Source organism: Astatotilapia calliptera, chromosome 10 (assembly GCF_964374335.1).
Source record: "Astatotilapia calliptera chromosome 10, fAstCal68.1, whole genome shotgun sequence".
NCBI classification, from domain to species: Eukaryota; Metazoa; Chordata; class Actinopteri; order Cichliformes; family Cichlidae; genus Astatotilapia; species Astatotilapia calliptera.
The window spans coordinates 5,381,425-5,406,930 of NC_137431.1; the positions used below are offsets into that span (position 1 = coordinate 5,381,425).

At 39.0% G+C, this 25,506-nt stretch overlaps 1 protein-coding gene and 1 long non-coding RNA gene across 3 annotated transcripts in view; one reads left to right on the plus strand and one right to left on the minus strand.

Annotated features, from left to right (window-relative positions):
• Window positions 1–25,506, plus strand: part of opcml (opioid binding protein/cell adhesion molecule-like) — a 445,347-nt gene that overhangs the window by 14,873 nt on the left and 404,968 nt on the right. The window lies entirely within an intron of this gene.
• On the minus strand, window positions 21,978–25,075 carry LOC145431519 (uncharacterized). 2 transcript variants are annotated; one of them, XR_013911856.1, is made up of 5 exons: window positions 25,021–25,075; window positions 24,290–24,899; window positions 23,779–23,931; window positions 23,322–23,412; window positions 21,978–22,722 (listed from the first exon to the last, which is right to left on the minus strand). It is a non-coding gene; the product is annotated as an uncharacterized LOC145431519 (long non-coding RNA). The 2 variants fall into 2 exon arrangements; XR_013911855.1 differs by having other exon boundaries at window positions 24,290–25,056.

Genomic DNA, 25,506 nt, shown 5'->3' on the forward strand with positions numbered 1-25,506 from the left:
AAATTTACAATTTATCTTTGCATTTCAAGTTATGAAAATAATCTACTAAACATTTCTGTGGTTTTTACAGTAAAAATATAACTACTAATATGATTATATATATTTTTGTGTGATTTCAGGTCACTTGTGTTAATACAGTATGCCAGTGAAAATAAAAGCAAATTCAGATATGTGAGGTTGAGCTGAAAAGAAGGATACCAAGCAAGGGAAGTGAAAACAAAAACATTTGAAGGTGAAATATAAATGTAAAATCAAAAATAGTAAAAAATGGCCCATCATATTTGGGGCCTCAGAGGGTTAACCCAACAAATCATGAAAAATTAGGTTACATTTTTATTCATGACAGTGCCAATTCCTGACTTTTGTGTAAATTTAAGCATGTTACAATTTAATTTTTTCAAACAAAAAAAGCATGATATGTAAGTTAGACTCGTGTTTGCAAATGAAATGCCCCATGTTGTGCAGGTTTCTGGATTTTATACTTATTGGTAGTGGTGGGCGGATCAATCCAAATATCGATAGTATCTATCCCAAGTCGGGATCGGTATCGGATCGATACTAGCCTGGTTAGATCGATTCTTTACTTTGAGTTCTGCTTGTTTGCTATGCTGTGCTTTTGGCAAAAACGAAACAGCCAGGTCGCTGGACTCGCTGCTCCTGTGTCAGCGGAGAGCAGGCACTTTGCTCCCCCCCACCCCCCTCTTATGTTTCGGTGTTGCGCCGACACGTCACGTGACTTAGACATTTTCGGGGTTATTAAGTTGTTTACATATTAATTATATTTTTACCAATTGTTTTTGTTGTTGAGAATTTTAATTGTAATTTTTGTATTATAGTTTATCAACAGTATTTGTTTTAATTTGTTTACTGGTTTGCGTGCACTTAAGATTAACAAAAAAAAAAAGATCGCCACCACGGCATTTTCATGCTTCGCCGCATCATTTATTCTTACAATAATCACACGGTTGCTGTAACTACATTCAACGGCTGCAGCTTTCCCGCTCTCCCAGCTCACCACCACCAAACCTGCAGCGGCATCGCAGAACACGCCCTGCCACTAACCCCCATTGCCCGCTTCACCCCACCCCGCGAGCAGGCGAGGGAATCGGCCCAGACCATCGGTGCTAGTGATGGGATTTCCGGCTCTTTTTAGAGATCCGGCTCTTTCGGTTCGGCTCACTAAAAAGAGCCGGCTCTTTCGGCGCCGAACCGGCTCTTCAGGTTGTTTTGTTGCTTTAATTAATTTATTATTAACAATAATATAAAATTATGCACAAAAGGAATAACTAACGTAAAAAAAAGTGGTTTTATTTATATATGTTTACATTTAAATATACGGTGGCCCCTAGAGACAAAACACGAACAAACTCCAAAACACATTTCTAGCATGAACTGAACTTCCAAAACAGAGCTACTAGATCACTTAAATTACACAATTGAAAGCATGTGTGTATTGTTTGTGTATTTATACACAGGCACTCATATGTATTCAAATAATTAAAAAAAAAAGTTCATTTACCTGTTACTACCACACACCAAATCCAGTCGTTGGTACTTGCTGGCTTGTGTAGCCACAAGATAACAAAAGCTCAACACTGCGCCCAGCATCCTGGAGCACTTCTGTTGTCTTTTGTACATGTTTTGAGTTTTTACGTGCTTCGGAGTTTGTACATGCTTCAGAGTTCGTATGTGATTTGAAGTTTGTATGTGCTTTGTCTCTAGGTGTCACAGGCTGGGTCTCCGACCCAGCACTCTGAGTTTTCTTTGTATTTTTTGATATGTTATTAGTTTGTGTTATTTCCTATTTGCCTTTAGTTTAGGCAGTTATTGTTCCTGGGTTTTCTATGTTTTGGGGTTTTCTATTTATTTCATCACGTATTAGGTCTGTTAAGTTGTGTTGTCATTTCCTGTTTTATTCTGACAATGTCATGTGTTCTTTGTTCATTGTATTTAGCTTTCCTCTCCTGGTCCTGTCATTAGGTTTATGTCTGTCAGCTGTTTTCTCCCATGTGTCGCCACTTCCCCTGATCACCTCATGTCTGTATTTAAGCCTTTTGTTTTCTTCATGCCATTGTCAGTTCGTCTGTTTATTCTCACCAGAGTTACAGTCATAGTCATAGTCTTAGCCTGTTTATTTTCCACCTCGGTCATAGTTATAGTTTTTGGTCTTAGTACCTTTAGTGTTTTGTTTCTTAGTGTTTTGCCAGCTCAGTGTTTTGTTTCTTAGTGTTTTGCCTGTTTGCTTTGGTCTCTTGGTTCATTTCCTGCCGTCATCGCAATAAAGGTTCACTTTTCTGTTAATCATTACTATTCCTCGTCATCATCTGCTTTTGGGTCCTGTTTCCGCACACATCGGCGCACCCCGCCGTGACACTAGGGGCCACCGTAAATATACTTTTATTTATTCACTCCACATAAAATGTAATAAATAAATCATACAATACAAAAATCAACTATTCACATTTCAACTTTTAACTATTTAAATTTTCAGCTTTTTCCTTTTACAAATTTAAAGTGAAACAACACAAAACACTGCAAACCACAACACAATTAAATATAAATTATAATATGAAAACAAAAAGAAGATTCATATTCTCTGTCATATGGGCCCGCATGAATAAACTTTCTGAATCCTTCATCATCTGCAACCAAAAATAGTTGTGGATGATTACTATACCTTTCTAATGTGACGTTGTTGTCCCTGGCTCTCTTTCTCTCTCTCTCCCTCTGGCTCTGTTCCTGTGTGTAACTACCGCCCCTCCCCCCTCTGCCCAGCGTAAAGCACAAGGCTCGCGTGCAGAGTGAAGCGGAAAAAAAGTTAGAGAGAGAGGGTGAGAGAAAAAAAAAAACCACATGGCGGCTCGCCATAAGGAGCCGGCTCGCGTCGTTCACGTCAAAGAGTCGGTTCTAAGAGCCATTGCGTTCGCGAACGACCCATCACTAATCGGCGCTCCATGCCCCGGCCCAGCGACACCACCTGGTGGAGGCGCAGGCGACCACTCTGGCGGTCGCCTGCGCCCCCAGCGGAAGCCCGGGAGCTGGCCTGATGGCCACCCATATGGCAAGCAGCGGCGGCGCAGCAGGAGTGGAAGTGAGCTGGGGCTCACAGGCAGCTGGGCAGACGACCATGCAGCCTGCGTGCCGAAGCGGACAGCATGCCGCCCTCAGATAGCATGCCGCCCTCAGGCAGGACCCCCGCGCACCTCGACCTCCATCTCGGGGTGAGCCTCTGAGTGATCCACCCTTACAGTGATCACCCGGTTGCTGTAACAATAGCCTACATTCAACGGCTGCAGCCCTCCTGCTGTCAGCTGTACACATCAGCACCAAAAACAAGTATAGCACAAGCAGCGTACAGGTTTTAAGCCGGTGAGGCATGATTGTAGATGCAGTGAAGGTGAGTCCATCTCATCTGCAGCAGCATCGCAGACCACGGCCCTCCACAATAATAAAGGATTTTTTATTTAATTTCAAATAAATTATTTCTCCTTGGCTAAATTCATGTGTTATGTAACTGAAATGTTTAATTATGTGGGCTGCAAAAAATAATTAATTTTCTATATCTATATCGTCTATAACATTAATATTTATATAGTCTATAACTATATTTATGTGAAATATTTATACTTATTGCATTTGAATCATTTCGCCATATATAACACCTGCGTATGTCTTTTTAAAAAAGGCTTTGATTTTACCACCCCATCTGATTTCCATGTCACCCTAAGAAAATTTTCCTAGATCCGCTCCTGCAGAGTGGAACACCAAAACAGCAACAGACCAGTGCAGTACTATGACAGTGACTGCTTAGCTTTGATGGCAAATCTCTTGTGTTGGAGAGTGATATCATCATCATCATCATCATTTATTTATTTATATAGCACTTTAAAAACACACCTGGTAGACCAAAGTGCTGTACAATACCAATATGCACATAGTAATAAAACCAGACATAGCAATAAAGTTAAAAAAAAAAAATAAAAAAATGTCAGTTACCCACAGAGTTAAAAGCCAGGGAATAAAAATAGGTTTTTAATAAAGACTTAAAAACTGGCACTGATGTAGCCTGTCTAATATGGAGAGGAAGGTTATTCCAAAGCATCGGCGCGGCAACAGAGAACGCTCGGTCTCCTCTAAGTTTCAGCCGTGACTGGACCGAAAGCAGCAACTGCTCAGCTGACCGAAGGGAACGAGTGGGGACGTGGGGCTTCAACAAGTCAGACAAATAGATATGTACCTTCTAACTTTAAAAAATGATTTAGATTTTTAAAAACGTTTTATTTTCAGACATATTTCAGCTGACATTTTCAGATTTCTGCTTTAAACTATCAAAACTATTCGTCATTGATAAAGAGTCAGAGCTCTTGAATCATATCTATCTGATTGATTCCAGTCAGTTTTTGCATGTAAATGGGGAGTAACAGTTAGTCATGAGTTCCACAGTGTTCTCTGCTAGGACAAATACTTCGATTGGAGTTAATCTAATTATATTATTACTATATACTCATGTATAATCTAAATAAAGCACAGTCATGGATAACCCCTAATCTCCTACTTCTGAATTCAGATAAAACAGATATTTTACTCAGTTCTAAAGATCTTAGAAGATGGCACTACCTTGCCCCCAAGTAAGACAGGAATTTTGAAGTAGCTTTTAATCAGGATATGTTCTTCAGCAGGCACATTTGAGAAATGATAACCAAAAAATCACCAAGTCTCTAATCCTCATTATTCTCAGCTATTCTTTAACCAACAACCACATTATCTCAAGCACCAAAATAATATTGTGTAGTTTCCCTCATACTTTGAGAGCAACTGTGACCCACTGGGCCCTGGACACTGGACCTGTGGGTGTTCTCTGCTCTCTGGCTCTGAAATGTTGGGAGCTTTGGGTCCTGTAGTATGTACGGCAAACCCAATGCGGACCAGTTTTGTTCCAGCACATCCTGCAGATATGCAACTGGATGCAAATCTGAGCACTTTTAAGCTGGGTCTTGTTGTGTTTTTAAAGTAATTCCTTTGCATTATGTGTCAAAGTAACATCCACATAAATAACTCCCTTAAAACTCTATTGTCACACACAAATGTTACTTACTTCATCTGTCACTGGTTTTAAATGTTGAACCTATTTCTAGATATCTCAATTTCTTCTTGTTTTCTCTGTCCACATTTAATCGAATGTCTCTATTAGTGATGGGATTTCCGGCTCTTTTTAGAGAACCTTTTTAGAGAACCTTTTTAGAGAAATTAATTAAAGCAACAAAACAACCTGAAGAGCCGGTTCGGAACCGAAAGAGCCGGCTCTTTTAAGATAAGATAAGATAACTCTTTATTGTCATTGCACAGTCATACATAGTACAGTAGTACAATGAAATTGGAAAACTGTTCTACGTTGGCACTACATATAACACAACACGACACGATATGACACATCACAACGCAACAAACAACACAACACAGTATATTAACTTAGTATAAAAAAGAAGAAGTGTATGTGTATTGCACACTGTTAATATTGCACATTAATTATTATTGCACCTTGTTATAAATATAAATATTATTATTGTTATTGTTTTAAACATTGTTACCTCCCCCCTAAAAAAGTCCAGGGAGGTAGCCAGTCAGGTCAGCTATTTACATTGATCAGGGCCATTGCTCTGTTGTAAAAGCTGTCCTTGAGTCTATTTGTTCGGGACCTCAGCAGCCTGAACCTCCTGCCAGACGGCAGCAGCTTAAACACCCGGTGTCCTGGGTGTGTGCAGTCCCGTAGGATGCTGAGTGCCCTCTTGAGACAGCGAGTGCTGTACAGGTCCTTCAGGGAGGGAAGAGGATGTCCAGTGATTTTTTGGGCCATATTGATGACCCTCTGGAGTGCCTTTATGTGTGCTGTGGTGTGTGCTGCGCTGCAAACTTGATGACTGTGTTGTCTGGGTGGGAACTAACACAGTCATGTGTGTACAGAGTGTACAGTAGGGGACTCAGTACACAGCCTTGTGGAGAGCCGGTGTTGAGGCTGAGGGCTGAGGAAAGATGAGGCCCCACTCTAACTCTCTGTACACGGTCTGAGAGGAAGTCTCTGATTCAGCGGCAGGTGGTAGAAGGATTTGGCTCTGAACCGGCTCTTCAGGTTGTTTTGTTGCTTTAATTAATTTATTATTAACAACAATATAAAATTATGCACAAAAGGAATTACTAATGTAAAAAATGGTGGTTTTATTTATATATGTTTATATATAAATATATACAGTGGCCCCTAGAGACAAAACACGTACAAACTCCAAAACACATTTCTAGCGTTAACTGAACTTCAAAACAGAGCTACCTAGATCACTTAAATTACGCGATTGAAAGCATATGTGTAATGTTTGTGTATTTATACACAAGCACTCATATATATTCAAATAATTTAAAAAAAAATTTCATTTACCTGTTACTACCACACACCAAATCCGGTCCTTGGTACTTGCTGGCTTGTGTAGCCTCTAGGTAACAAAAGCTCAACACTGGGCCTAGCATTCTGGAGCACTTCTGTTGTGTTTTGTACTTGCTTGTGACTTTGTACATGTTTTGGAGTTTTTACGTGCTTCTCTAGGGGCCACCGTAAATATACTTTTATTTATTCACTCCACATAAAATGTAATCAGAATCAGAATCAGAATACTTTATTGATCCCTGGGGGAAATTATTTTTTGTTACAGTGCTCCATTATAAACCAACATTAAGACAAGACAGACAATACACTAACTAAGAATAGTACAATATATACATATATATACATACATACATAAGTCACTCATAAATAAATAGCTGAAAAAGAAACATGTGTAGTTGTAGCAGCAAACAGTGTGTTAAGTGGATGCGTTGTACAGGGAGATGGCCACAGGCAGGAAAGATTTCCTGTGTCATTTAGTGGTGCTTTTTGGTAATCTCAGTCTCTCACTGAACGAGCTCCTGTGACTGACCAGCATGTCATGGAGTGGGTGGGAGGTGTTATCCAACATATAATAATATAATATACCGTATTTCCTGGACTACAAAGCGCACCTGAATATTAGCCGCACAAGCTAAAATCAGGGGAAAATCCTGTTTTGTACATACATTAGCCGCACCTGACTAAAAGCCGCAGGTGTTTCAATGTTGACTTATCATATGTAAGAGAATATGCACAAAGGGAATTGTCAGGAAAGAGATGGCTGTTTGGAGACACACCCCTTTTATTAATATTTTGAAAAACAAGTTATGGGTACATATTTGCACATGTAGTACATAACAGTAACCTATAGCACACCAGAAAAATAGATTCGGACTACCTTTTAGGCTCAGGTGCAGTGACACGGCTTTAACAAGAAGAAAAGTCAGTCATTCACCACCATCTTCCTGCGCACTAAAACCACCAAAGTCCTCTTCTCCAGTGTCGGAAACGAACAGGCTCAGGATGGCTTCGTCATCCACTCTCCGCTTCTCTCCTTCGTTGTCACTTTCAAAACAAAAGAAATCCTCGTTGTCGGTGTCGGAGTTGAACACCCTCAGAAGGGCCGTGGAAGTGTCCTCCTCTCCATCATTCAGCAGTCCAGCCCTTCAAAATCCGTTGGTGATCGTGGATGTTTTCACACTTTTCCACGCTGTCAGAATCCACCGGTGGAGTTGAGCATAACTTGCTTTTCGCAAGTTTATCGCCACTCATCATCCACGCCTCTCGCTGAACGCGTAGCGCTACTTTGAAGTTTGTTTTTCGCGCTACTTCGTACGGCACTACGTTGCCTGGCGGACGGACATGTGACTAACATACCACTCTTGAACCCCGATCCTTCCGCTAGGCAACGTAGTGCCGTACAACAGCGGAACAAACAAAACAAATCGTCTTACGATATCACAAAAATCATGGACAATCCATAGAAAAGCCGCACCTGACTAAAAGCCGCAGGGTTCAAAGCTTGTGCAAAAAGTAGCGGCTTATAGCCCGACAGTTACGGTAATATAATATAATAATAAATAAATCGTATAATACAAAAACCAACTATTCACAGTTCAACTTTTAACTATTTAAATTTTCAGCTTTTTCCTTTTAAACAAATTTAAAATGAAACAACACAAAATGCTGCAAACCACAACACAATTAAAAATAAATTAAAATATGAAAACAAAAAGAACATGCATATTCTCTGTCATATAGGCCTGCATGAATAAACTTTCTGAATCGTTTATCATCCGCAACTGAAAATAGTTGTGGATGATTACTATACCTTTCTAATGTGAGGTTGTTGCCCTGGCTCTCTTTCTATCTCTCTCCCTCCCGCTCTGTTCCTGTGCTACTCAGTTTAACTACCGCCCCTCCCCCCTCTGCCCAGCGCAAAGCACAAGGCTCGCGTGCGGAGTGAAGCGGGGAAAAAAGTGCAAGAGAGAGGGTGAGAGAAAGATTTTTTAAAAAAAAGCACCACGGCTCGCGATAAGGAGCCGGCTCGTGTCGTTCACGTTAAAGATCCGGCTCTAAGAGCCATTTCGTTCGCGACCGACACATCACTAGTCTCTATATATCTTTATCTATATGGATAATCTATATAACTAGATACATTATCCACAGCTATATTTGAATTACATCACTGTGATTGTGCACTTATAAATGGTCTTTGAGTAGGCTGTATAACGTAGAAGTAAATTAAAACTAAATGTCTTTACGACTTCTCTTTCAGAGACATTTTAAAGGTCAGGAAATATGTATATTTCTTATTTAACTCAAAGTCTGCCCTGTTCATTTGCATTTTCTATAAAAGAAGTAGCATAATATGATGTACAAATACTGCAGGGATACTGCTACACAGTCAAAGCAGAGCATGTTTTTTTTTTTTCATGTGCACAGCTTTATGAGAGACTCCAAAAGGTCAAGAACATCAAACTTTTCAGAGCTGAACAGAAATGTGAAAAGGATAAAGGATAAAGATTTGCTTCAGGAAGTTACCACATAAAGGAAAACTGACAATAGAAACAAGAAAAAGAAGTCAAAAGAACAGGTGTCAGCTGGAGTTCAGTTACACACTGTTGGTGTCATACAAAATATTAAAGTACTATATGTAAAACTGGAGGCACCACCTTGACTTTGTAGCCTTCAAATAGCCTTAGTCATTTGAAATAAATTGTGGTGGTTTTAACATTGATACTCAAACCTCTACAAGCACCAATGTCAGAGAGATATAAAAATATCTAACATCTATCTTTCATAAACAGTATTCATATTGAATCAGGAACACCATCTACAAAGCTGTATAAAAAAATTACCCACAGCAATGCTTCTGTTCGGATGCACAAAAGCTAGAGAGGTGACGAGGTGAAAAAGTCAGTTACATCAGCAGTGAGCAGTACAAACACTATGCGCCAGAGCTTCATTACTGAGAACCCTTTTTTAACACAAATCATGAAACAGCTCTAAAGGTATGTTTTAAGGGAGAGCAGGAAGGATGGACAGGGATATTACCCAGTCACCTAACTGAAGTATTAAAAATTATGATGAAATAAGAATTTTACCACTATACATAAATTTGCTTACAGGGTAGTTATTAATTGTTATCTTTTTAAGAAAAGAATATATACCCAAAGTTAATTAAGAAATCCAGTAATGTTATTATGGAGATAGAGAGGAAAATGGAGAGAACAGTCTCAACAACACCAAAATGATTTTTTTACATGAGAGAATACTGTAAATTTCCACTTACAAAGTTGGTCTGGTTGTTTGCTTTACTCTATCTTTTCAGTTATTGCAATCGAAATCATTGTATTTCAGTAATATTTAGAAAACTTTTTTTTCATGCCATAAAATCTGAAAAAAGGGTGAGCAAGATAGTGGTGCATGAGGATGCAGTGGCTGTAAGCTGTCTGTTTAACAAAATATTCCAGCCGTCTCACAACCTACTGTTGGATTTTGCAAGACCACTGTGCTCTGCCTGGAGTGCTGTCATGTCTGGGAGACTGCGGCACTGGAGATGAGAGCGTGTGGGTCCAGGTCTGGCTTACCTCAGAATCAGAGAAACTTTAGTAATCCCAGAGGGAAATGTGCAAATATACATTGGGGGGGACGTGAGGTAAGGAAACAGGAGTGCAGTAAAGCGTGTTTAGTCCGGTTCAGTATGTGTAGGTCTGACCCAAGTGGATTAAAGAGTCTGATGACAGTAGGAAGGAACGGCCTCCTGTGTTGTTTCCTTAGACAGCAAGATTGAAGGAATCTTTTGTGGAAACTGCTCTTCAGATTGCCCAGTGTATTATGGAGGGGATGGGAGTCATTGTCCATGAATACCAGCAGTCTTGCCAGCATTCTGTCACTGACCACCTCCTCCAGGGTGGCAAGTTTCATGCCAACAACAGACTTGGCCTTCCTGATAAGTTTATCCAGTCTGGTTGCATTCTTTGCTTTGATGCTGGCACTTGAGAATGGCACAGCAAAGAAGATGATGCTCGCTAAAGACTGATAAAACTTATGAAGCAGGCTGCTGTGTTTGCTGAAGGACCTGAGCCTCTAAAGGAATTGAAGCAGGCCCAGACCCTTTTTATAGACAGCGTCTTTGTTGGTAAACCACTTCAACTTGTCATCCAACTGGACTCCCAACTAGCTGTAGGATGTGACTATTTTCAAATTAGTCCCACCAATGCAGATATGGGAGGGCAGGGATTTGTTCCTGCCAAAATCCAACACCAACAACTCCTTTGTTTTTTGCCATATTCAGCTGCGGGTGCTTGCTAGGCTAGTGAATGTGACTGTAGCTCAGGTAGTAGAGTGGGTCACCTACTAACCAGAAGGTTGTTGCTTCGATCCCAGTCTGTTGCAGTCTGCATGCCAAATATCCTTGGGCAAGATACTAACCCCAGGTTGCTCTCCGATGCATCCATCGGAGTGTGAATGTGTATGAATGTTAGTTAGGTAGCACTAAAAACCTAGCAAAGTGCTTGTGTGAATGGGTGTGATTGGGTGAATGAATTAGTTGTATAAAGCGCTTTGAGTGCTCAGATAGGAGTAGAAAAGTGCTATATAAGAACCAGTCCATTTACCATTTTCAAATCCCTGTTACCAAGAATCTTCCTTACAAACGTGATCCATCATTCACAAATCAAATGCAAAAATGACGTGCTGATGGTCAAAAACAAGTGCATTTGTGACTGTCATCATGGAAACTTGCCTATATCTGCTTGTTTCAGATATGACAGTTCAGCTAACTGGCCGCTCCTTGCAACGGCGAATACAGTAAGAGAAGGGCAGGCGATCTTTGAATCTATGAACGTAACAACTGGTGCACTAACACCACCACATTTAGAGCAACCAAAAGTAGGTGTGGCAGGGATTATAACACAATACAGAGTACAGATGCAATGCTCCGGTGGCTATCAATATTGATGCCCTGCTGCATAAAGAATTAAACAATTTCTTTGAGACACCCTGCTGACTCCACACCGCTAATCTTCCCCCACAGACCTCCAACCCTCATCCACTTATTTTACATGAACACCAATAAAAAAATATTTCAGTTTCTGAGAACCAAGACAAGAGAAGTTTTCAAGCACTCACTTGGCTCCTGAGTGCCTAAAAGCTAGCTGGAGCTCTCAAATCTACCTGTTGGGGGAAAAAAAGCTTTGTGATAACTACAGTCAGTGGAAAGCTTGGGGCAGCAAATAAAGCAGGAAAGCAACTGTCTGCTAAAAGCAGAAATCCATGGAAGGCAGTGATGGTGCAATCAACAGGAAAAAAACACCCCACTTGAAATTTTAAAGGGTTTGTTAAGTCGAGTGAGTCTTCAGTTTGGTAAAAGTAGCACGTGTTTATGTGTGTCCATGTGTGTGTGTTTGATGTATGGTGTATAGCTGTATTTGTGCTCTGTGAGCAGGACAGTCATCTTGTGTTTGATCATATCAGGAGCACTGCATGGCCATTTTTCACTGTCTGCCATTATTCATTGATGAAACAACAATTTCCGGGAGCCAACTCCACCACCTCCCCCTACATCACCAAGACAGCTCTGATCTTTTGCTAACAGGAGACCCCTGAGCCGAATGTGAAACCTGCTGGTTTCTTATAAAGTTCACAACAACAATGTCATCAAAGGGCACTAATAGCTACACACTAGATACATACAGTCATTATCTCACATGACTGGTAAAACTCTCTACAGGATGATTTAACCAGTTTAATCTGAAATTATTTACAGAAACTCGGCCATATTTTTCATGTGTAACCTCAGTGCAGCTACAGTGAAAGTACGCATGATTCACAGGACCCTCTGTTCTCATTTTAGTCCCATCAGCTGGCCCTATTTTCTCTTTCAGCTGTCATATCTCATTTGGTATATCTTGCCCTTGCCAGGCACTGTCCCCTTGACACAGTGTCACTGCTGTTGGAGCTTTTCTGACATCCTCCAAGCAATGATGAGGTCATAGTTGCTAAAGAGGAACATTTTTCCAGTGGGCAAAGTCAGAGAGGGTGACCCAGCTGATTGTAAGGCTTTGAAAAACATGCTCCTTGTTTTGGTACATGTACTAGCTCAGGCTTATTTTAGATATAGTACAGTCCAATTGATAATAATAATAAGTTTGACATGCACCAGCAAAGCACTTACAAAGTGGCATTAAAACTTTTTGAAAATATTTATGAATTATATACAGATAAGGATGCAATTATTAGCTCCCCTATGAAATTTAAAGTTTTGTCCAAATTTTCCCAAGTGTGTTATTTTTCTGAGCAAGGGAATTTAAACATAGCTTTTCTAAACATACTAGTTTTCCAGTATGCTTAGAATTCTGCAGTTTTTCTTGAATTCTTCAGAATTATTTCTAATTGCACACAATAACAAAAACAATTACCAGGGTCAATATTATTAACAGACTGGAAAACAGACTTTTTCTTGATGCATAACACAAACCACTGCTATGCAATGATATGCTTTACCTTAATAATGCTCAATGCTTGTAAAATCAAGCATCATTTGAAAAACAAGCTTGGCAGAAGCAAGAAGCAAATGATTTCAAAGACTCTGGAAAGAAAACTATTAAGCGATATGACTAAAGACCCCAGAACAACTGCCAAGACACTAGTTAATGACTTAGCCAAGTCAGGAACTGTAGTCTCATAGAAGATAATCACTAGAACCCTAGAATGGACTGCGAGGTGGCGAACCAAGAAAAACTTCTTCTGCAGAAGAGACAACTTCAAGCCATGAGTATTTTAAGGACAACATGATGTACACTGAAAGTGTGTCCTTTGAGTTTGAATATATCTCTCCCTTCTTTTTTCAAACATAAGTTCTCATTTCATTTCATCTGACCAAAGATGTTGTTATACTCGACTGTGTATCTAAATCTCTTTTACAGTGGTGGTATTGCAGTTGTTAGAGTACAGGACACACATGTAGAGTACCTGTTCAATAAAGCCAATTTAACTTATTTTAACTGATTTGCTAAAAACAAAAGTGATTTCTGTTTCTCCTAATACACATTAGAATGATTTACTAAACACAGGTTGCAACAAATAACACAGTAGCTAATACGTCAAATAATGTAATTATTATAGAAGACCTTTATGAAAATGTGTGGTATTAGTTGAGCTAAAATAAAGAAGGTAAAAAAAACAGAGAGCTCACTGTGAAACACACTGAACAACTCATTGTTTATATTTTAAAATTCACCTCACAGGTTTCTACAAAAATAGAGGAAACACATTTTAAATACATTAATCTCCTAAACCCGAACTCTTCAATGGCATGCATTTTTAATTTATCTTTGATATTTGGGCTGATTGGCACCTGATGAATGTAAAAATAAAGAATTACCAGATTTTTTTTACCTAATTTTTGTTTCTGAGAAAAATGAGATCCACATATGAGCATATTTGTTTAAAATTTCAATAGAACAGTGGCAGTATAATGTCCTCGTAAGTGGATATCAGGCCCTTGTAGAGCAAAATGTAGTATTTTGGTCTAGACAACCCAAAATGTGATGTCCACATTTGTGGACGCCAGGTGCTAGGAGGTTAATTATTGTGGAACTAGAACAGTTAAAGTTTATCATATTGTCCACATCTGCCTCCAATCACCAGACCTGCCGTACGATGCGCCAGACTGCAGCCCTTCACCTCCTCCGCTCTGCTCTGCAGGTCTGAAAATTATCCGATTTCACTTTTTATTTACTCAGATTAATTCTGGACTCTGTGCTCAATTCAGCTATGCTGCACAGCCATCAATCTGCTTGGTTCTGCATGCACACTCCCTATTCTGATCCACTATTTTGCCAAAAAGTCGAGGTTTGCTAAACAATGATATTTTGGGGTGTTTAGTGTGCGTATGAAGGCTTACCTTGAAGCACAGGCTACAGGCTAGTGCTTAAACAATGGAAAAAACAGAAACTTTATCCAAAAACCTCTCATGCTGCTTTCCACTTTTTCTTTGGTCATTTTAGCCTTTTTGGCCAGGGTGAAAGGAGTATCTGCCATCAAACAAGAAGACAGCATGTAACTACGACGGTGTTTGCTAGTTCACCTTACATGCATTAATGTAATAACGTGGTTAGCCTACTCAACGTAAATTACACACGAACAACATTAAGCCACTCACCCAGAGAAGAACGGCTGCTGCTACCATCATCATCCATCATCATTTCTGCTACACTGGCAGGACTAGGGGCCAGGACTCTCCTCTTCGGGTTCTTGGGGGATGTTGCTAACTCCGGGTCCGCTAACAGGCACCACACCCACAGTAGATGTGCTCGGTGTGAGGTCTTGCAGCAAGCTATCAAATCCGGTGCATTTCTCGGCTTTTAAAAAAACGCTATGTGTCGCCAGGTGTTTCATGAGATTCGAGGTGTTACCTCCTTTGCACAGTATCACCTTAAAGCACTTGTTGCAGGCTGCTGAGATTGCATCTTTTGCTGTGAAGTACAGCCAGACTTTTGACCGCTTCGTCTTGGGCATTTTTAATCTGTAGCTCTGCTCTAAAAGAATGTATGTACCTGGGCCCGCCTACTATCCTTGGAAAGGTAAAATGATTGGCTAGAATCCAAAGTGTATGACATCTCAGGGAAAAAAAAGCACCGAAATAAAGCACCGAAATATGCGCTGCTTTTCAGCCTGGTTACTACCGTTTATGTCAGAACCGGTACCCATCCCTACAGGTTGCTGGTAAACAAGATCTTTGTGTTAAACTAATTTTTCTCTGCCACGAGTGTTGACGCTCTTTTTTGATGGAGACCTGGATTCGCTCTGGTGAGTCTCTTCCCTTTTCTGAGCTTCTCCCACCGGACTGTGCCTTTTTTAGCTCCCCAAGGCTTACTGGTACAGGCGGCGGTTTAGCCTCAGTCTCTAAATGTATATACAAAGTCCGACAGCTACCCTCTCCTTTCTACCTCAGCTATGAGGTTCAACTTCAGGAGATGACTGCCTCGCGAACTACTGTTTGTTGTGGTTTACCGGCCACCTAAATATAATAAGACTTTTATTCATGAATTTGCTGACCTTCTTGGTTTAGTTATTTTTAAATATGACTGTGTGCTTATTGTTGGTGATTTTAACATTCATATATCTGCTGTAATGACGATTCGTTAGCCAAAGACTTCCTTGCATTAAGAGATTCTTTTAATCTCGCCCAGTGGGTTAACCAACCAACCCACGCTAAGGGCCATACTCTCAATTTGTTTTTTTCATATGGCTTGGACATTTGCATTAAGGATATAAGCAATGTTAGGATTTCTGATCACTTTCCTGTTATCTTTGATGTTAACTTATGTAATTATGAACCTCACCCTGAGGCTCTCTTACACCCTACGTGTATAATTAATTCTGGAACTGTGCAGAAGTTTTCTATGTCTACTCTTAAAAGCCTTATCTCTACTTTTAAGATTACGCTTAAAACTTTCCTTTTTGCTAAAGCATATAGTTAGGGCTGGACCAGGTGACCCTGAATCCTCCCTTAGTTATGCTGCAATAGACATAGGCTGCCGGGGGATTCCCATGATGCATTGAGTTTTTTCCTTTCCAGTCACCTTTCTCACTCACTATGTATTAACAGACCTCTGCATTGAATCATATCTGTTATTAACCTCTGTCTCTCTTCCACAGCATGTCTTTATCCTGTCTTCCTTCTCTCACCCCAACCGGTCGCAGCAGATGGCCGCCCCTCCCTGAGCCTGGTTCTGCCGGAGGTTTCTTCCTGTTAAAAGGGAGTTTTTCCTTCCCACTGTTGCCAAAGTGCTTGCTCATAGGGGGTCATATGATTGTTGGTTTTTTCTCTGTATCTATGAAGCGCCTTGAGGCGACTTATGTTGTGATTTGGCGCTATATAAATAAAATTGAATTGAATTGAATATGTCTTTTCCGAAACTTGCCGCCTCCATTCCCGACTGCTCCCTATTTCCCATGGTTGATGAATTTGCTAGCACCATTTTTTCCACATGCTCCTCCATCCTCAATACTGTTGCCCCTGTTAAAATGAAGCGCCCTAGATCCTTTTGTTTAATATTGTTTAATATTTTCAATTCATTGGTTAACCCCTGTCCTGATATGCCACTGTCGTGCTCTCCTACTCTCTGCGAACAATTTCTAACTCACTTTATTCATAAAGTTCTATATCTTAAGTCCTCGCTCCCTTTAGTGTCAAGTTTTATTCCCACCTCTGCTTGTTCATCATCATTCCAAAAGTTTGGCCGGTGTCACTCCATACTCTCAAGCGACTTATTGACCAATCAAAGAATTCCTCTCCTGCCTACGATATCCTTCCATCTCGTATAGCTACCATTACTGTCCAAAATACTTGAGAGGATCATTCTTTCACAACTCCAGCCGTATTTGGATGCGAATGCCAATAATGATAAATTTTGGTCCGCTTACAAACCCTGTTATAGTACTGAAACAGCGAGTCCTCAATGACAGCCTTCTGATTGCTGACTCTGTACGCTCTTCAGTCCTGGTCCTACTAGAGCTATCCTCGGCCTTTGATATGGTAGATCATAACATCCTATTAGCGAGGCTTGAACACACAGTTGGCATTACAGGTGCCACCCTAGATTGGTTTAAATCATATCTTTCTAATAGATCTTTCTCGATCAATTTCGGCCCCATTTCTCCTCTGCTGCACCCATCTCCTGTAGCATGCCTCAAGGATCTGTCCTTGGCCCCCTGCTCTTCTCACTGTACATGCTCCCCTTAGGCGCAATCTTTGAGAAGTACAACATTGCACATCATTGTTTTGCTGACAACATACAGATCGATTTCGAGTTAACTGATGATCCTGCTATGTCTTTGCACGTTTTTGTGAGTGCAAAGACATAGCAGGATCAATGCGAGGTGAAAAATTGTCTTGCAGGTAACTCACTTATCCTAAATGACAGGAAAACTGAAATCATCATGTTTGACAGTAGTATCCCCCGTGGCCAACTCCAAGATGCCTTTGGTTCCATTGATAGTTTCCTCTCCGACACTGTTAGTGACCTGGGTGTTTTTTTTAAATTCGACAAACAAGTGTCTGCTGTTGTCAAATCTTGCTTCTATCAATTGTGTCTTAATAGCAAAGCCAGACATTATGTCCCGCATAGAGACCTCGAAAAGCTTATCCACGCCTTTGTGACATCTAGGTTCAATTATTGCAACTCCCTTCACTTTGGTCTTGAATGCGGCTGCTCATCTCCTTACTGGTAGTGGGCGGCATGTCTCTATCACCCCTGTCCTTGCCGACCTGCATTGGCTTCCCGTTAAGTTTCGCATTCAATTCAAAATCCTGCTGCTCATCTTCCAATTTATTAACAATATAGCTCCAAGCTACCTCATTGAGCTACTTAGATTATACACCCCCGCTAGATTACTAAGATCATCTTCCCAGTCACTTTTGTCACAGACGAGATTCCGGCTGAAGACTAGAGGTGACCGAGCATTTGCCTTGGCTGCACCCGATCTATGGAATAACCTCCCCATCGCTATCCGCGAGTCTTATTCCATTCAATTCTTCAAATCGCGGTTAAAAACCCACCTATTTAGCCACGCCTTTTTAACTAATGATTGTTTGTTAGTTAGTTTAATGCTTATTTCTATCTTTGGTCTATTCTTAACTACTTTTAATCATTTTTTTAAAAATTTACTGTTTTATCCTTTACATATATTGTTCTTTTATACTTTTATATGCATTTCTTTTGCTTCTGTGTTTTTAATGCCATTTAACCCTTTAAGACCTACCATATAACCAAGTCCGCCAGAGCTTATCTTTATATTTTTATATACTGTAGTGCCATTTTTGGGAGCATTTCAAGTTGCTTTACATCAATACAACCGCTATAGCCCAAACTTTATTAATATGTATGCATTAAATGCATAATAACAACACAAATTGCAAAAAAGTGCAATAAACTACAAAAAAAATTTTAATTATTTATTTTTTTTTACATATATGTCTAGTTAGAGAAATTTAAGAGGTTTATCCCTCAAAACTGTAAATACAAAAAGTTGCACAAAATAGTTCCCAACAACAGGAAATTTATTTTGAGTGTCTTCATAGTTTTATTTTTGAGATACACCAATTTTTATATACTGCAGGAAAAACTAAAATAAATATTGTGATGCAAATTTGCAAAAAAACAGCATGTGCATCAAAATAAACTATTACCAGCAGTGCAATTTGAGTTGTAAGCATCCTAGAAACTATACAGAAAAGCATAAACATGACTTTTAAAAATAGCAGTGTTGGTTAATAAGTAAGAAAAATTACATTAATGTTTATATATCCTTTCCTAAAAAGTTGTACATGCCTCCACCACTGTCCTCCTCCCTGCACCCAAACTGTAATTGCTAATTGCGGTGCACAGGATGGAAAAAAAAAAGAAGAAAAAAACACATTTCTATTTCTTTCTCTATGGCAGGCATGTACCTTTAGAAGCTTTGTAACACAAGTATCAACATAAGTGTTTGTTGCTCTTTGTAAGCTCTGTGATAAACTAGTAACTTGTTTAGGGTCTATCTTACTCCTCATCCAGTTCTATGCCAGACAGGCTTCTGTGTCACATAACACAACAATCGCAAAAGGTTGAACCAATGTATACATGATATAATAAATAATATTACGCTCAAAGTAGCAGAATTATCCTAAATGTTGTATACCTTATCCAAAATTAGTATAGCAATATTCCTGTTACAGACATTCACAAACTAGTCCTTTGGCTGCAGAAGCTGTGTTGCTTTTAGCTTGTAGTATATTTAAATTCTACAATTAGAAATACATGTGAACTACATATCCATCCAAATAACAGATAGGAATGGTAGGAAGGTAGGTAGGAATGTTGTGTATGCCAACGGCATGCCCCTATCTGCTAATAAAATTAGAGGCCACATGCTTCTCTTGGAGGACACTGCATACTTTTATTATTACATGGCTGTGAGAAACTCTACTCTCAATAATACAAAGATTGTACCAAATGGAGAGAGCTTCACTTTTGACAAGTCTTTTATATCTGTTATTCAAAAATTTGTTATTACAGACCACAGTTGACCATAGAAGTGATATAGGAATAATTATTAACATTTAATTAATATAATAAGTTACACAATAAATTACAACAGAATACATAACACTTACTTTTTTTTAAGATCAGGACATTATTAAATATATATAGTTCGTGGTTTATCTTGTTATCGGTTATTAGCTTTGTTAGTAATATATTAAGGTATGAATTGAGAGCTAAACAACTAAAAGGTTTACCAAATATCTATTAATCTTTAAACGTGGATTTGTTCAATGATCCGACCATATGTGTGTATTTGCCTCAGCTCATACAACTTCTCTTCTAGTCAGAAATATAGTCATTATTTTTTTTAAAAACAAAACAGTCTGGAAAACCACAACAGTTATTTCTGTTGATTCATAACTTTAAGCAAAAAATGAAGTAAGATTACTCAGTCTATATTTAGTCCACATATGTAGTATTATTCTCCTGGGGGGTAGATGGCTAATGCCCTTGTCTTGTGTGGTGAGCTCCTCTGAATGACTGATAGATCACAAGGGAAACATCAACTGTCAACTTGGGCTGTCACACTTGTCAGGAAGTCAGTTCATTAATCATCTAAGATGGCCATGGGAGAGCAGTCTCCATTTGGCTGAGGTCTAAAACACCTGTGGCACTGGGCCAAGCTCTCTGCTGAGAACTGAAATCAAATCTGGAAGTGCTATATGTCAAAAACCTGCTTTTGAAGGGGCACATTAGAGAGGATGGATGTCCATCATCTTTCTTCAAAGCTGGTTGACATGAAACATTCAGAATAATATTCCAGGTAACGGAAGAATTGTATCTGTTTTGAAAGAAAAAATATTTCTGAGGTTGATAAAAACTGTTGAGATTGTGCTTAAATCCCAATTTCATCAATACGTTTTGTGGGGAAAAAATTAAAAAAAAACTAAATTAAAAGAACAAAAAAAAAACCCCTTAAAATATAATTAATAAAGGTATAGTCAAATAAATTAGAACTCATATGAATAGAAGTTTCAGGGTGAGAAAAAGTCTTTTTCATCTGTCTTAAAGACTACAGTGCCTCCCCACTGAGTCAATGACTATGTAAGCAACAGATGATGCAAATAATATGGGAAAAATCCCCTTTGAAAAAGTATGCAATGCCCCAATAGGCAAATGGAGACTGGAAACAAGTGTGACTGCTCATCACTGATTTTGTTACCTATTGAAATCCAGGCTCTGGCTGCTGGGCTGGGAGACTACTCCAGCCCAGAGTTCAGGGTGATGTTAACACTTAAGTGTTAACATCACCCTGAACTCTTTGCTAGCTTTGTGTTAGCATATGTATGCACAGGTGCTTGTGAGCCCAAGTTGTGTTAGCAATATAATGCAGCTGTTTCTGGTAAAGGACACTGTACCTTTGTGCAAGAAAAATTACATTAATGTTTATATATCCTTTCCTAAAAAGTTGTACATGCCTCCACCACTGTCCTCCTCCCTGCACCCAAACTGTAATTGCTAATTGCGGTGCACAGGATGGAAAAAAAAAAGAAGAAAAAAAACACATTTCTATTTCTTTCTCTATGGCAGGCATGTACCTTTAGAAGCTTTGTAACACAAGTATCAACATAAGTGTAACACAAGTTAGTGAAGTACTAAAATTAGAGAATTACATTACTTTAACACGTTGCTTTGGAACACATTACACCCCAACACTGCACAATGCTTTGAGGAACCACATGTAAGCCAGCATTCTGAAAACAAAGTGCTCTACACTGAAAAAAATATGTTGTTGGATTTACTTAATTCAATGGTGGACATTTGTTGCACACAGATGTTTTGCTTTGGCAGCAACTTAAACAACTGAATTAAATTAACACAATTTATTCATGTTCAATAAACTTGTGCAATTTGTGTTGATAAAATGTGACTTAAACATGTTTTGATGAAGTAATTTGAGCTCTTGGAATATTTTAATCCTTCACAATTTTCTCACGTTATCCCAACACGATTCAATAACTTTTACCCAATACTACTTGGTCACTTAAATACTACATGTTATCTTCAAATTACATTTTGCTATTATATTCTAGTATCAAATACACAATTTTCAAATGGAGGCCTTATAACAGATTGTATTGTTCTCTTCCAAGATGGTTGCTGGCATCCACCAGTAACCTTTCAAAACAACATGTCTAATTTCACTGCAGTAGGTAAAGAATTAAACTGACATTACTCCTCTACTGAATCTATATAAATCAACAGTTAAATAATGTCAGTTCTTCCGTGTTCTCTGGAATCAATCACAGCAAAGAAATTAGACTGTTTCTTTTGAAAAATGTTGGGAAAGAACAATACAAAACATTCTATTTAAGGCCTCTAACGTCAAGATTCAGTTAAACAACAATTATAACTAAACAATTTGAGGTAATGTTAGTTTCCATTAACATTAAATTAGGTTACTGAATTGGCAAACACCTTCCTATTAACACTACCCATTTTACCCCAATAACTAAAGAAATTAGCACTTGCAGGTCAAAACCTTTATTCAAGAGATGCAAAAATAACATTGATACAGTGACTGTCAAAAATTACAGCACTGATCATACTGTGACATCTTGGTTCAAAACAGCACACTTAGAAATATTCAACGTTCTTTACTTCAACTGAATGAAACTGAAAATACCATTTCACACGACCCATATGGGATATTTAGACTGTATAACTGTTCACGCTACATCTCTTCACTAGTAAAAGAAAGAAAAAATACAAAGAGAAATTTAAAAATGCTGCCAAACAGAGAACTTGTACAGAGCAAAAGGAAAAACAAACAACAACAAAAAACAGCTCGTCCTCATGGCAGTTGCAGAGTATATAAAAATGAACCCTGCGATCCGTTCCTGGAATTGAGCTTCAAAAATGCAGCAGAACAAGTGTGAGATTTAAATGTCCTCTCACCTAGAGCTGGTCACCTCACATGCATAACAGTGAGCTTCGTTGCAGGAGCAGTTTTGTCTTAGTTGTGAGCTTTTCTTGAGAGCTGAGTTGCATCCAACTCCATTACCACCCATTGAATCACCTCAAAAGTGTAGCAGAGTTGTGATGGGTAACTCATGTTGAAGGAATAAAAAAGGTCCAAACAGCATGGCTACTGCAAAGGTCACGTTATCCAGATCTTGAAGAACAACATCAGAAAAGTCATTGCCTGGCGCATCTCTGGAGACAGATGTTCATTGTGGTTTTCTCAATCTGTGCAGTGGCCTCAGTCAAGTCCTGGTTAAACACAAAACATTTCTTTAAGATTCCTTTTTAAACTCATCTCTTTTGAATCTACCAGTTCTAATGTTAGAGTAATTTAAACCAATGCAAGCAACATAGTAAATAGCTATAGCCAAAGAGTGGCCTGCCATGCTGCCATTCATGGTCTAACAGAGTTTCTAAGAGAGGGTGAAAAACATAATTTCAAATGCTTTACATTAGTTTTTGTTAGAAAGACACCGGCCCATCAGAAATCCAGGTTATGTCACTCAGAAGATGTTAGAATTTAGACTTTCAGCCCCACAATTTGGTTAGCTGTTGGTCAGTTGGTCTTTTTTTTTTTTTTTCAAACAAAAGCTAATGTAAATACTGGTGGGATTTTCCTTTGTTCATTAGAATGACAAATTTAAAGTTTTTTCACACTGATGTGACCCCTAATACAGGGGTGGGGATGGGGCCTCAAGGGCCGGCGGCCGAGTTCACTACCAGGCCTCATGTGAACTTCAAATTATTAAAGAGGACTACTGGTCCTAACCAGTCCAATGAGGATCAAGTGGATAACTAAATGCATTTTTAAATGTTGCAAAGCCACAATCTACTCATAAAACACTCACCATGAACTCCTGCACCAAGATGTTGCAATTGTCTTTCACACAGATGCGGAGCACTTTGATGAGGGACTCCGAGCATTAATGTCATCCTTGACTATTATAACAAAGAAAACAGAGATTTGTGAACTTTTCAGTAGCACAGAAGAAAATGATCCCAGACAAAAACTCTTGACTTTTTAAACCAGTCAACATGCAACACCAGCATCTACAAAGCAATATCAAAAGTTCCTGTTTGACATCAACTTTATGGATATATAGTTTCCAGAACATTTATTTTTAAAAAAAGATAATTTTTTCTCAGTGGGCCAGTAAATGCATGACGAAAATTATGGCATCCTTTTAGTGGAATCATTACTCACAGGTAATAGTTGACTGTTTCAATGGATGTAGCATAAAAATCTTTTACTGACCTAATGCAATACATATACACTTTGTAGTTAAAGAATTTTAAAGTTCTTACTGTCATTATGGCAGCTACATCCTTTAGCTTTGTGCCCTGTTCCCCTGATCACTTTGCAAACACTTTCAGCAGACTGTCAGAGAAAAACTCAGCTCCGTCAGAAACCTTGACTGTAAAGGCATGGTTGGGATGCACTGGAATGCTGCATTTTATCTGAAATGACATAAAATTATTTTGAAATAACAGCAGGCACTGTGCTTGGTTAATCAGTAATGTTTTGTTGAATAAAAACTGTGTTTCCAGATCTTATGGGATTAAAAAAAATCCAAAGATGTTTGTTTCTGATTTGCAACCCAACAACCCACAAGTTACAACCTCATTTCAGTTCAAGTGTGCATTAATGTGAGTCCAGTAATCACCTTTCTGGCAATACATACAGGTATATGTTAAACCTATGGCAGATTTTGGATCTCTCAGTTGTATTAATAGGGTGAGTATGCATGCACCTAATAATTATAAAAAACCTATTATAATTAAGTTACAGAAACGAAAATAGAATATACTTTCTTACCATAACACCTTGAACCCACAATCCATCAGCTGACTCCTGGTGAAATGCAGAATAGAGGTCATCTCTCAATGTGCAGCAAAAAAAACAAAAACAAAAGGACAGCAGGTGAGGGCAGGAGGGGTAGGGATGTAAGCTAGCATAATGCCGCTGATGATATTAGCTAAAGCTGTTCAATGTCCAAAATCTCACTAACACCACGGTGCAGTAAATACACAATGTAACTGAAGAGTCAGTTGACAAATCTATTCACACAGAAAACCAAATTATGTTATGAGTGCCTCGTAATTAGGTTTAATGTGATATTACGGCTCTTGTGCCAAAGACAAATTCAAATGAAAAAGCGCCAATTCTTTGACAACAGATAAAACAGCAAATAAGCTAACGGCTCTTTTTTAGCATGTTACATGGCGACACTCTAGACGTTTAACTACATTTGGCTGAAATATGGTAAAAATGAATTCAAAAAATCAAGACATACCAAAAACGTAGAGTTGGCTGCTCGACTTGACTGAGATGGATGCCTTTTTTAAACCACGATCCAAAGCCCGCGAGATGAAATCACGCGTGGTTTCACGAGATTTAACGTTGCTATCTTATTGACTTACTTCACCTGAACATGATATGAACAATTTAATACACCCTTTCTGCATATCATGTAGTTTTTACACTATATAGTTACATTTAACTTTAAAACATGAGGCAATTGTGTTAAATGCATGCAAGATGCTTACATAAATCCAAGAGATGGCCAGTCCCTTTTTTTCAGTGTATTGGTGATATGACACAAAGAGGTCTTTTAAGATGGGACCTGCGTCACAGTCTGCAGAGCAGACCGAGTGGGGTGAGTGAGGTAGACCCAAGAGCAGACACAGGTGAGGAGACAGTATTGAATCTCAAACTGAAGATGAGCCTTTATTTGGGCTGATAACCAGAGTACAAACAAATGACACAATCAGAGCAGAGGCGAGGACTATACCAAAACCTAAACTGGGAAATACTAGAAATGTCTATGAGAAACGACTATGGGAAAATAACCATGACTATGACGACTATGAACAAGACTTTGTGCAGGTGCATGAAGAAACTCATGAATTAGCAAACATGAACATGACCTGCACAAAATCCTGAAAAACACTTAACCTGTCATGAGGGATTGAACACAGACGACATGACCCTGTACACAGGAAGACAGAGGACTTAAATACACACATGAGGTG